The sequence below is a fragment of the Anas platyrhynchos genome, chromosome 5 (genome assembly GCF_047663525.1).
Source record: "Anas platyrhynchos isolate ZD024472 breed Pekin duck chromosome 5, IASCAAS_PekinDuck_T2T, whole genome shotgun sequence".
Lineage (NCBI taxonomy): Eukaryota > Metazoa > Chordata > Aves > Anseriformes > Anatidae > Anas > Anas platyrhynchos.
Genome location: NC_092591.1, coordinates 456,174 through 465,953, shown reverse-complemented (window position 1 = coordinate 465,953; position 9,780 = coordinate 456,174). Strand labels below are relative to the sequence as shown.

The following is a 9,780-nucleotide window of genomic DNA, read 5'->3' as shown; positions in this document are numbered from 1 at the left end:
CAATCCCTGAATGAGTCCCTCCCCATTTGTCCTGTAGGTCCCCTTTAAGTACTGGAAGTTCACTATTAGGTCTCCCGAGAGTCTTCTCTTCTCTAGGCTAAGCAACTCAAATTTTCTCAACCTTTCTTCATAGGAGAAGTGCTCCAGCCCTTTGATCATCTTTGTGGCCCTACTCTGAACCCACTCTAACTGGTGCCTTTCTTATGCTGCATTCCCCAAAACTGAACACAAGGCTCCCGGCAGGGTCTCACAAGAGTAGAGGGGAGGGGGACAATCACCTCCCTCAGCATGCTGTCCACACTGAGCTTTTCATGCACCCGTACCCCCAAGTCCTTCCCTGCGGAGCTGCTCTCTATTCACTTATTGTCCAGCCTCTATTAATGTTTGGGATTGCCCTGACCCAGAAGCAGGACCTTATACTTGGCCTTGTTGAACTGTGTTGTTCACGCAGGCCCACCTCTCAAACCTGTCAAGGTGCCTCTGGATGCCATCCCTTTCCATCAGCCTGTCAACTGTGCCACTCAGCTTGGCCTCATCTGCAAACTCGCTGAGTGTGCACTCGATCCCACTGTCTATGTCACTGACAAAGATGTTAAATAGTACTGGTCCCACTACCGACCCCTGAGGGACACTATCATTGATTTGCACTTGAACATCAAGACATTGACTGCAACTCTTTGACCACAACCATCCAGCCAATTCCTTATCCACTGAGTTGTCCATCTATCAAATCTAAGACGTTCCAGTTTGGAGACCAGGATGTTATGTGGGACAGTGTCAAACGTTTTGCACAATTCCAGATAGATGACATTAGTTGCTTTTCCCTTATCCATGAATGCTGTAACCCTGTCATAGAAGGACACCAAATTTTTCAAGCACCTTTGTCTTTAGTGAAGCCATGTTGGTTGGTTGTCACCAGTCACCTCTCTGTTCTCTGTGTATCTTAGCATAGCTATGATCCAGAATATATTCAACATAAACTCTGTTTTGTGTTTTCTTTTTATTTTTTTGCTTGTTTGTTTCCTTTTGAAAATTGTTTTAGTGTTATTGTTAGGATATCCTTATTCCCTTTAAAATTCTGAGTCTTTCCAGTTTCCTCTGCGTTAAATTTGCCAGAGAGGTTGTGAATGCCCCAACCCTGGAGGTGTTCAGGAACAGGTTAGATGAGGCCCTGGGCAAGCTGATCTAGTGGGTGGCATCCCTGTCTATGCAGCGCGGATGGAAACTAGGTATCTTTAGGGTCCCTTCCAATCCAAGGCATTCTATGTTTCTGTGAAATTTGCTAGAGTGGAACTGCAGACTCCCCTAAACTCAAGTGTGCTCAAGAAATTGGTTCATTTTATGTCTCTCACTAGAAGAAGTCCTTTAATTCAGCACTTGGTTGCTACTGTTTCTGGTCTATGAAATTTCCTGCCACTTTCTGAACTTTCATTGTGTCTGCAGGCATTGCAGGATTTAGCAGAGCTTTTGTATGTGGCACTGAGGAAGGCTTTTGCCATTTAGGCGGCCCTATGTGTTGCACTCGGGTTTTGCCCGTGAGCAGCAGTAGTATCAGTCCATTGAGCCAGTGTATTTGTGGAACTATAAATCTGTCACTACTCTGTTTTCAAGTCTTGTTTAAGGTTACACTTTATATCCACGCAAAAAGCCAGCAGTTACGGTAACAGTGTACGCAATAAATAAACACACAATCTAGAAATCTGATGCTAGACACAAGCACGGACAAAAAGCTGCAAGCATCCCTTTATCTGAGAGCCTGAAACATCGTGCTACAGCAATATGCAGACAAGCAACAGGATTCTGAAATTCCAAGTGAGCTCCACGGGACGTGAGCAGCTCCATTTTCTTTCCCCAGCACGGACTGCGGAAAAAGCGTCTCCAAGAGAGCCGGCCGCCGCACGCCCGTCTGTCGGGCACAGGGCGGGGGCAGCTGCCCCCCCCCCCCGTCGGCGGGCGCCCGCGAGGGGCGCGGCCCGAGCCCCGCCGCCGAGCAGCACCGGGCTGCGAGCTCCGCGCCGCGCCGCCCCCCGAGCCGCCGTGCCCGCCCCCCGGCCTGGCGCTGCCGCGGGGCGCGAGCAGCACGCTGCGGAGGCGGAAGTGAGGTAAGTGCGGCCTCGAGCCGTGCGTGCGCAGTGGCCGGAGGTCAGGAATCAGCAGGCGCGGGGGGTTCCTCGCTTGTCGGAGGGACTGGTTTAGGGGCTCTGAACTTAAGGCCTAAGCTGTGGCAGCTTATCGCCTTGAACTAGGGCAGGATGTGTGTTTATGGTCTGAGACATTGGATAAAAAAGCAACGTGCTTAACGAGTACCTTCTGTAAGTGGTTTTCTATCAGATGCGGGCATAGTGCAGCAGATGCAGTTACTGACTGTGCCCTGTCACACAAGCATAGGTCAGATTTTTCATCCTTGCTAAGCAAGTTCTCTTGGTTTGTTTCTTTGTTGAACTAGGGAGAAAAACCTAAGCTTTCTGTGGGCTATACTTTGTTTATTATCTAAATTAGATAATATTTTTTATTATTTTTTATCACAAATTAGGGACTGACTGAATCCCTAATTCCCCAGTTCCAGTGTGCCACTAGGGGGGAGGAGGTGAAAGAGTATGGATGGAGGGTGGAGAGGTTTTTAGTTTGCTTTTAGTTCTCACTGCTCTAGTCTGTTAGTAATAGGCAATAAATTACATTAATCTCCCTTATGCTGGGTCTGTTTTGCCCATGACAATAACTGGTGAGAGTTTTGCACTTAACTCAACCCATAAGCCCTCAAACCATGAGCCTTGTTTCATCATTTTTTTCCCCTGTCCTTCTTAGGAGGAGGAGCAAAACAGTGCCCTTGTGGAGCTTAGCTGCCCATGGGTGTTAAGCCACAACAAAATATAATAAAGGAGATGGACAGATATCCCTGAATGCTTGGCCAAATTCTAGGGAGTGAGATGATTAACTGATTGCAGAATCCAAGCTGTGGTCTGAGCATATGAGACAAATCTTGATCATTTCTTCCCTGGTGAGAACTACTGTGACTTCATCATTAGTGTGACCTCTGCAATGGAGACTATGATCCAAGAGGGAACAAAGAGGTACCAGAGGCAAAAAAAAACAACTATAAAATAATGGCTGCTGAGCTGGTGCTGTGGCCAATGACAACAAACAGACCTACATAGAACTGAAGTCAGGCAAAGAGATGGCTTTAGAGAATTTAGCAGATTTTGTCAGGAAGTTTTCCCTTTTTTGTTTTGCCTTTTTTTTTTGGGGGGGGGGGGTAGGGGGTGGTGGAAGGGGGATCATCCTGTTTCGCTGTCTCATTTATTGCTTCAAAGTTATTTTTTTTCTCCTAAAATTTCTGACCTTCTGAAATACATTTTTAAATGCAGTTTCAGTTTCTGTGTAGACTGTAGTTAAATAGAACCATCAGTTTTTATACAGTACAAATAAAATTCCAAGTGAGGCTAGTAAGGCTAGACTTTCGGGGGAAAATATTTGTCCAGTCACTGATTTTTTGTGGTCCAATTTAAACACATAAACAAGATAACAGTTTATTACCTAGCACTTAATGTGCCATGGAGGGACTTCATTGTGAACAGAATTAAAAAATACCTAATCTGACACCCTCCAAAATATAGTTTGTGTTTTCATTCAAGATTGCTTCAGATGTCAAGGCCTTGTGGCAGACGTTTGCAAGGCTCTGCACAGCAGCAGTGTGAGGAGCAGTGAAGGGTAGAGTGTGGAGTAAGGAAATTGCTTTCAGCAGTGGTGGTGACTGTGAATCTATATTCCTTGCAATGATTTGGAGCCTGCAAGATGTATTTACTAACGAAATGTAGGCAGGGCAGCAGTATTTGTTTGGAGCTGCGCTGAAATGGCATGTGGCATCCTGGAGATGGACTTTGTCACATACCTCTTGCTTTGAGCTCCCATGGGCTATCAGAGGATGTGCCTGCAACTGCCAAGCTGTGCCTGCAGCACAGCGCTGCATATATACACTGGGACAGTGCATACAAAGTATGCTCATTGTATGACTGCTAAAGCAAGGGTCAAAACTGGAAGGCAACATCAGCAATTCATTCTTCAGCCGTGCTGTACAATTATCCAGGGGATAGTGGAGGCACCTGCAGACTTAACTTGGGCTGCCAAGCCAGCCCAGAGCACTTTGCTGGGTTTCCCCATGGGCACAGAGCATCCCACCAGTTGGCCCCAAGAGCTGCCATGCTTCCAGGATAGCAGGTGGCTGCCTTTGCTCTTCTTTCTCAGACAGCCACAGGCAGAGCAAGGCTCCTGCAGGCTTTTGTTCTCAGGCATGGACCTTACTCTGCACTTGGGCATCCCCCTCTAAAGAAACTGTCCTTCAGAATATAAAGCTGACATGGGCCTGTCCCACAGCACAACTTTACATCTCGGCCCCTCAAGCTTCATTTAGCTCTGTACACATTCACTAGCTGAGGGTAAATACCCTCACAGAGACAGAGCAAATTTAGTGTCTTTTTTTCCAAGCACAACAATACAGATTTTGTGTAAGGTATTTCTAAGTATAGTAATATTACATCTGAGTAAAGATGGGCATCTGTGAGCACTTCCCCACAAAATGCACATGCAAAAATCTTACTTGTTTTAAAATATTGCTTCAGTACAGTTATGGCACACAATGGGGATATAAAAAAGAGATAAAAAAGACTGTCTGGAAAATGTGGAGGAACGTGGGAAGTGTTCGTCCTAAAACACTGTACTGATTATCATGCTCTTCCACCTGGCAATAAAAGATGTGCAAGTAAATAAAAGGCAGCAAAAGTCTTCTCTTGCATAAAACAGTCATTTGCCTTTATAGAGATATTTTTGTTGCTGTTGTTAAGATTTTTAATCACTGTTTGCAAATGTTGAAACATTCAAGTAATATCAGGTCAGGATCTATCTTGTATATTATTACTCATCTCAGGAGCTGCAGTTTCTTGTGCCTTGCAGTGCCCTGCCACTTGTGTTTGCCTTTACACTGCTGAGCACATTACATTACAGATAGGTGGCAAATATTCCCAGTTCCTCCCAGGTCCATCTTAGCTGAACATTTCTCACCCTTTCTACTTTAGGTAGTACCTTTAAGGATATTAAAAAAGTATTCAAATGTTCAAGGAGGCTCTGTATATTCTGTTATCCTGTGTACATAGCTTAGTGACTATTCATTGCAGGCTTCATGTTACACAGCTGGGCTGTCACTTGAGAAGTGCATTCATCCCTTAATGAGGTCCAGACTCAATTATCTGATGAAAATATAAAGGAGTAGAAACAGCAAGGGCATTTTCATTCACTTAACGATGATAGTGCTAATGAAGCTTTAAAATCAATGACAAGATTAATTCCCTAAACTTTTTAAGTCAGCACAGAGGAAAATGCAGTAGTCAGAAAACAGAGAGAAAGTATTTTTTCCAGGAAAATAAATAAATAAATAAATAAATAAATAAATGAACAGCAACAACAACAAAACCAGGAAAAGTGCCTTTCTCCCCCTGAAAACAGCAATACCGTCAAAACTGTATGTCAGAATGTGTCCCATTTCAAATTCTAAGCAAAGTTCATGAGGGAACTTCATGAGGGCTTTAAAATGCTTTTAATTGTCCTCTCCTGTTACTGCTATGATGGAATTATTCTGTGGGACTCCAGTCATTTTTTTCCCTCCTTTCAAAACAAGAAGACATCTTCATGATAATCCACAAAAATCTTCTTCTTGGGGCAGTGTTTCCATACTTAATGTTTCAGAACACATTTAAACTCTGATACCTTAATATATATATATATAAATGAAGGATCACTGAAAAATGAAGTAAAAATACATGATATACAAACAGCAAAGTGTTGTGTATTTCAGATCCTGTGATCCTGCTGTTCTCTCAGGTTCTTTTACATAGCTCAGAAATAACTGGTACTGGAAATGACTGGTACTGGAGATCACTCTGAAGAATTGTCTATCAGATATTTTGTCACTGTAAATAGGCTGTGATGTGCTTGACCCACCAAACAGAATCACAGAATCATCTAGGTTGGAAGAGACCTCCAAGATCATCTAGTCCAACCTCTGACCTAACACTAACAAGTCCTCCACTAAACCGTATCACTAAGCTCTACATCTAAATGTCTTTTAAAGACCTCCAGGGATGGTGACTGCCCAGCCACTTCCCTGGGCAGCCTATTCCAATGCCTAACAATGCTTTCATGGAAGAAGTTCTGCTTGGGGTTGTTGCACCCCAGGTGCAGGACCCGGCACTTGGCCTTGTGGAACCTCATACAGTCGGCCTCAGTCCATCGGTCTGGCCTATCCAGATCCTCCTGCAGAGCCTTCCTACCCTCGAGCAGATGGACACATGCACATAACTTGGTGTCGTCTGCAAATATACTGAGGGTGCACTTGATCCCCTCATCCAGATCATCGATAAAGATATTAAAGAGAACTGGCCCCAGTACCGAGCCCTGGGGAACGCCACTAGTGTCCGGCCTCCAACTGGATTTGACTCCATTCTTTGGGCCCGGCTACACAGCCAGTTTCTAACCCAACGAAGTGTACACCAGTTCAAGCCAAGAGCAGCCAGTTTCTCGAGGAGAATGGTGTGGGAAACAGTGTCAAAAGCCTTCCTGATGTCAAGGTAGACCGCATCCACAGCCTTTCCCTCATCCACCAAGCATGTTGCTTTGTCATAGAAGGAGATCAGGTTCATCAAGCAGGACCTGCCTTTCATAAACCCATGCTGACTGGGCCTGATTGCCTGATCGCCCTGTAAGTGCCATATGATGACACTCAAGATAATTTGCTCCATGAGCTTCTCTGGCACTGAGGTCAAACTAACAGGCCTATAGTTTCCCAGGTCGACCTTCTGGCCCTTCTTGTAGATGGGCATCACATTTACTAGCTGACAATCTACTGGGACCTCCCATGATAGCCAGGACTGCTGATAAATGATGGAAAGCGGCTTGGCCAGTTCTTCTGCCAGTTCTCTCAGCACCCTTGGGTGGATCCCATCCGGCCCCATCGACTTGCGTACATCTAAGTGCTGTAGCAGGTCGCCAACCATTTCCTCATGGATTGTGAGGGCCACATTCTGCTCCCCATCCCCTTCCACCAGCTCAGTGTACTGGCTATCTAGAGAGCAACTGCTTTTGCCACTAAAGACTGAGGCAAAGAAGGCATTAAGCACCTCAGCCTTTTCCTCATCTCTCGTTACTAAGTTTCTCCCCGCATCCAGTAAAGGATGGAGATTCTCCTTAGTCCTCCTTTTAGTGTTAATGTATTTATAAAAACATTTTCTGTTGTCTTTAACAGCAGTAGCCAAATTGAGCTCCAGTTGAACTTTGGCCTTTCTAATTTTGTCACTATACATCCTTACAACATCCTTATAATCCTTCTGAGTGGCCTGCCCTCTTTTCCAAAGATCATAAACCCTCTTTTTTTTTTCCTAAGCTCTAGCTACAACTCTCTGTTCAGCCAGGTTGGTCTTCTTCCATGCCGGCTCATCTTTGGGCACGTGGGGACAGACCACTCCTGAGCCATTAAGATTTCCTTCTTGAGGAGTGCCTAGGCTTCCTGGACTCCTCTGCCCTTCAGAACTGCCTCCCAAGGGACTCTGCCACCCAATGCCCTGAACAGCTCAAAGTCTGCCCTCCAGAAGTCAAAGACAGCAGTTTTACTGGTCCCTCTCCTGACTCCACCAAGAATAGGAAACTCTACCATTTCATGGTCACTTCTGTCCAAGACAGCTTTCGACCTCTACGTCTCCCACCAGTTCTTCTCTGTTTGTGAACAGAAGGTCCAGTGGGGCACCTCCCCTGGTAGGGTCACTAACCAGCTGCATTAGGAAACTATCTTTCACATTCTCCAGAAACCTCCTAGACTGCTTCCTCTGAGCTGTATTGCATTTCCAGGATATGTCTGGGAAGTCCCCCACAAGGACAAGAGCTGACGATTTTGCAGCTTTTGCCAACTGCCTGTAGAGCTCCTCATCTGTCTCCTCATCCTGATTCGGCAGTCTGTAACAGACCCCCACCATGATGCTTGCCTTGTTGGCCTTCCCACCAAACCTAACCCATAGGGACTCAACCTTATCATTCCATCAGTACAAGCTGGGGGATGACCTGCTGGACAAGTGCCCTGAGGAGAAGGACCTGGGGGTCCTGGTGTATGACAGGTTGATCATGAGCCAGCAGTGTGCCCTCGTGGCCAAGAGGGCCAATGGGATCCTGGCGTGCATGAAAATGAGTGTGGCCAGCAGGTCAAGGGAGGTGATCCTCCCCCTCTACTCTGCCTTGGTCAGGCCTCACCTGGAGTACTGTGTCCAGTTCTGGGCTCCCAGAAGCATTCAGATGCTCCTTCCCACAGAGTAGTTTCAGCATCTCCTTTCTCAGAAAGAATTGTACATTGAAAAACATCCTTTCCTCTTTTTTTTTTTTTTTCAATAGTTCACATTAAATGTTATAAAGCGTATGAATTATATAATAATTCTAATGCTACAGATACAGGTTTGCCCAGAGAAGCTCTGGATGCCCCATCCCTGGAAGTGTTCAAGGCCAGGCTGGATGGGGCTTTGAGCAACCTGGTCTAGTGAGAGGTGTCCCTACCAATGGCAGGGGGGTTAGGACTAGATAGTCTAAGGTTCCTTCCAACCCAAGCTATATGATGATTATATCATGACAAGACAGGCATTTTTCACCTATCAGGATTCCAGTGGAAAGTGCCCATTTTGTCAAAACAAAGTGTTTGTTTTTTTTTTTCCATTAAAAAAAAAAAAAGTAGTTTTATTTAAAATAGCTCTTTTTGCTTTTATCCTGTAAAAAACATGAAGGTCACAAAGACTGCACCAATATGTGTCAATATCCAGGCTTCATCTCCTGGTGGATTTTGGTGACATTACAGATAAACAGCATTTCTGTGAGGACTGAAATGCTGGAAAAGGTATCCCACAAAATTAATAAATAAATAAACTCACATCATTGTGAGTTCATCAGTCAGGGTCATAGTTTATATTAAGTGCTCATATCTCAGTTTTGTTGGCTATGGATCACTATGCAGCCCTGCAACTGCTTACTGCCCGTATCACAAAAACGAGCTCCTTTCAGCAGCAGAAACATTCTTCTACTTGCATAGAAGCCATTTTTATACTTGTGTATTTTTTCTACTGAGGATTTAACTGCATACAGTGTCCACCTCCCCTCCTCACAGCAGTTCATTACAACATGTTTGCAATTAAGAAAAACAGAGAGCTAGCTCATCCACTGGGTTTGACAGTGCATTTGTGCAACACTGTCTTGCCACGATCTACCTCACTTTACTAACCTAGTCTGTTCCTCCAAGGTATATTTCTGGCTCATCAAAGCTCATCCTGAAAATTTCAGCTCACTAGTTAAATGTAAACACATGGCAAAATAACAGCACTGGTCAAAGGCATTTTAATATACTAGAAAATTTCAAAGATAATTCATGTGTAATTTAAAAAAAAAAAAAAGGAGCCTTAATATAATGCTAATTGAACGTTAAACTCCGGATATATGTTAAATATATATTTATATTCATCTGCAGATTATGGCTTATATGAGGCAATGTACAAATTTATAGAAAGCATAAAGAATCTAGAAATGGTGAGTATGATGGGTATGCATTACAAGGTTTGAGAATTAAACTGTTCCTTCCACAGAGTCTTCACCTATCCATCTGTTGTTCTAAAGTTACCCAGAATTTTGTGCAACTTGCAACACAGAGAAGAAGCTGAGAAGGTAAGTCCACTGACTGAGAACTGCAGCATTTAGGACCATAACCGG

General features: G+C 44.5%; 1 long non-coding RNA gene across 4 annotated transcripts in view; it reads left to right on the top strand.

The window, feature by feature from the left end:
- Positions 1-1,087: 1,087 nt before the first annotated feature.
- Positions 1,088-9,780, top strand: part of LOC106017789 (uncharacterized) — a 45,348-nt gene continuing 36,655 nt past the window's right edge. The window contains exons 1-2 of one of the 4 annotated variants that reach the window (XR_011809366.1): positions 1,088-2,102; positions 9,657-9,735. This is a non-coding gene — a long non-coding RNA (uncharacterized lncRNA). The remainder of the gene's footprint in view (positions 2,103-9,656; positions 9,736-9,780) is intronic. The other 3 variants (XR_011809365.1, XR_003497752.3, XR_011809367.1) reach the window with 3 other exon arrangements.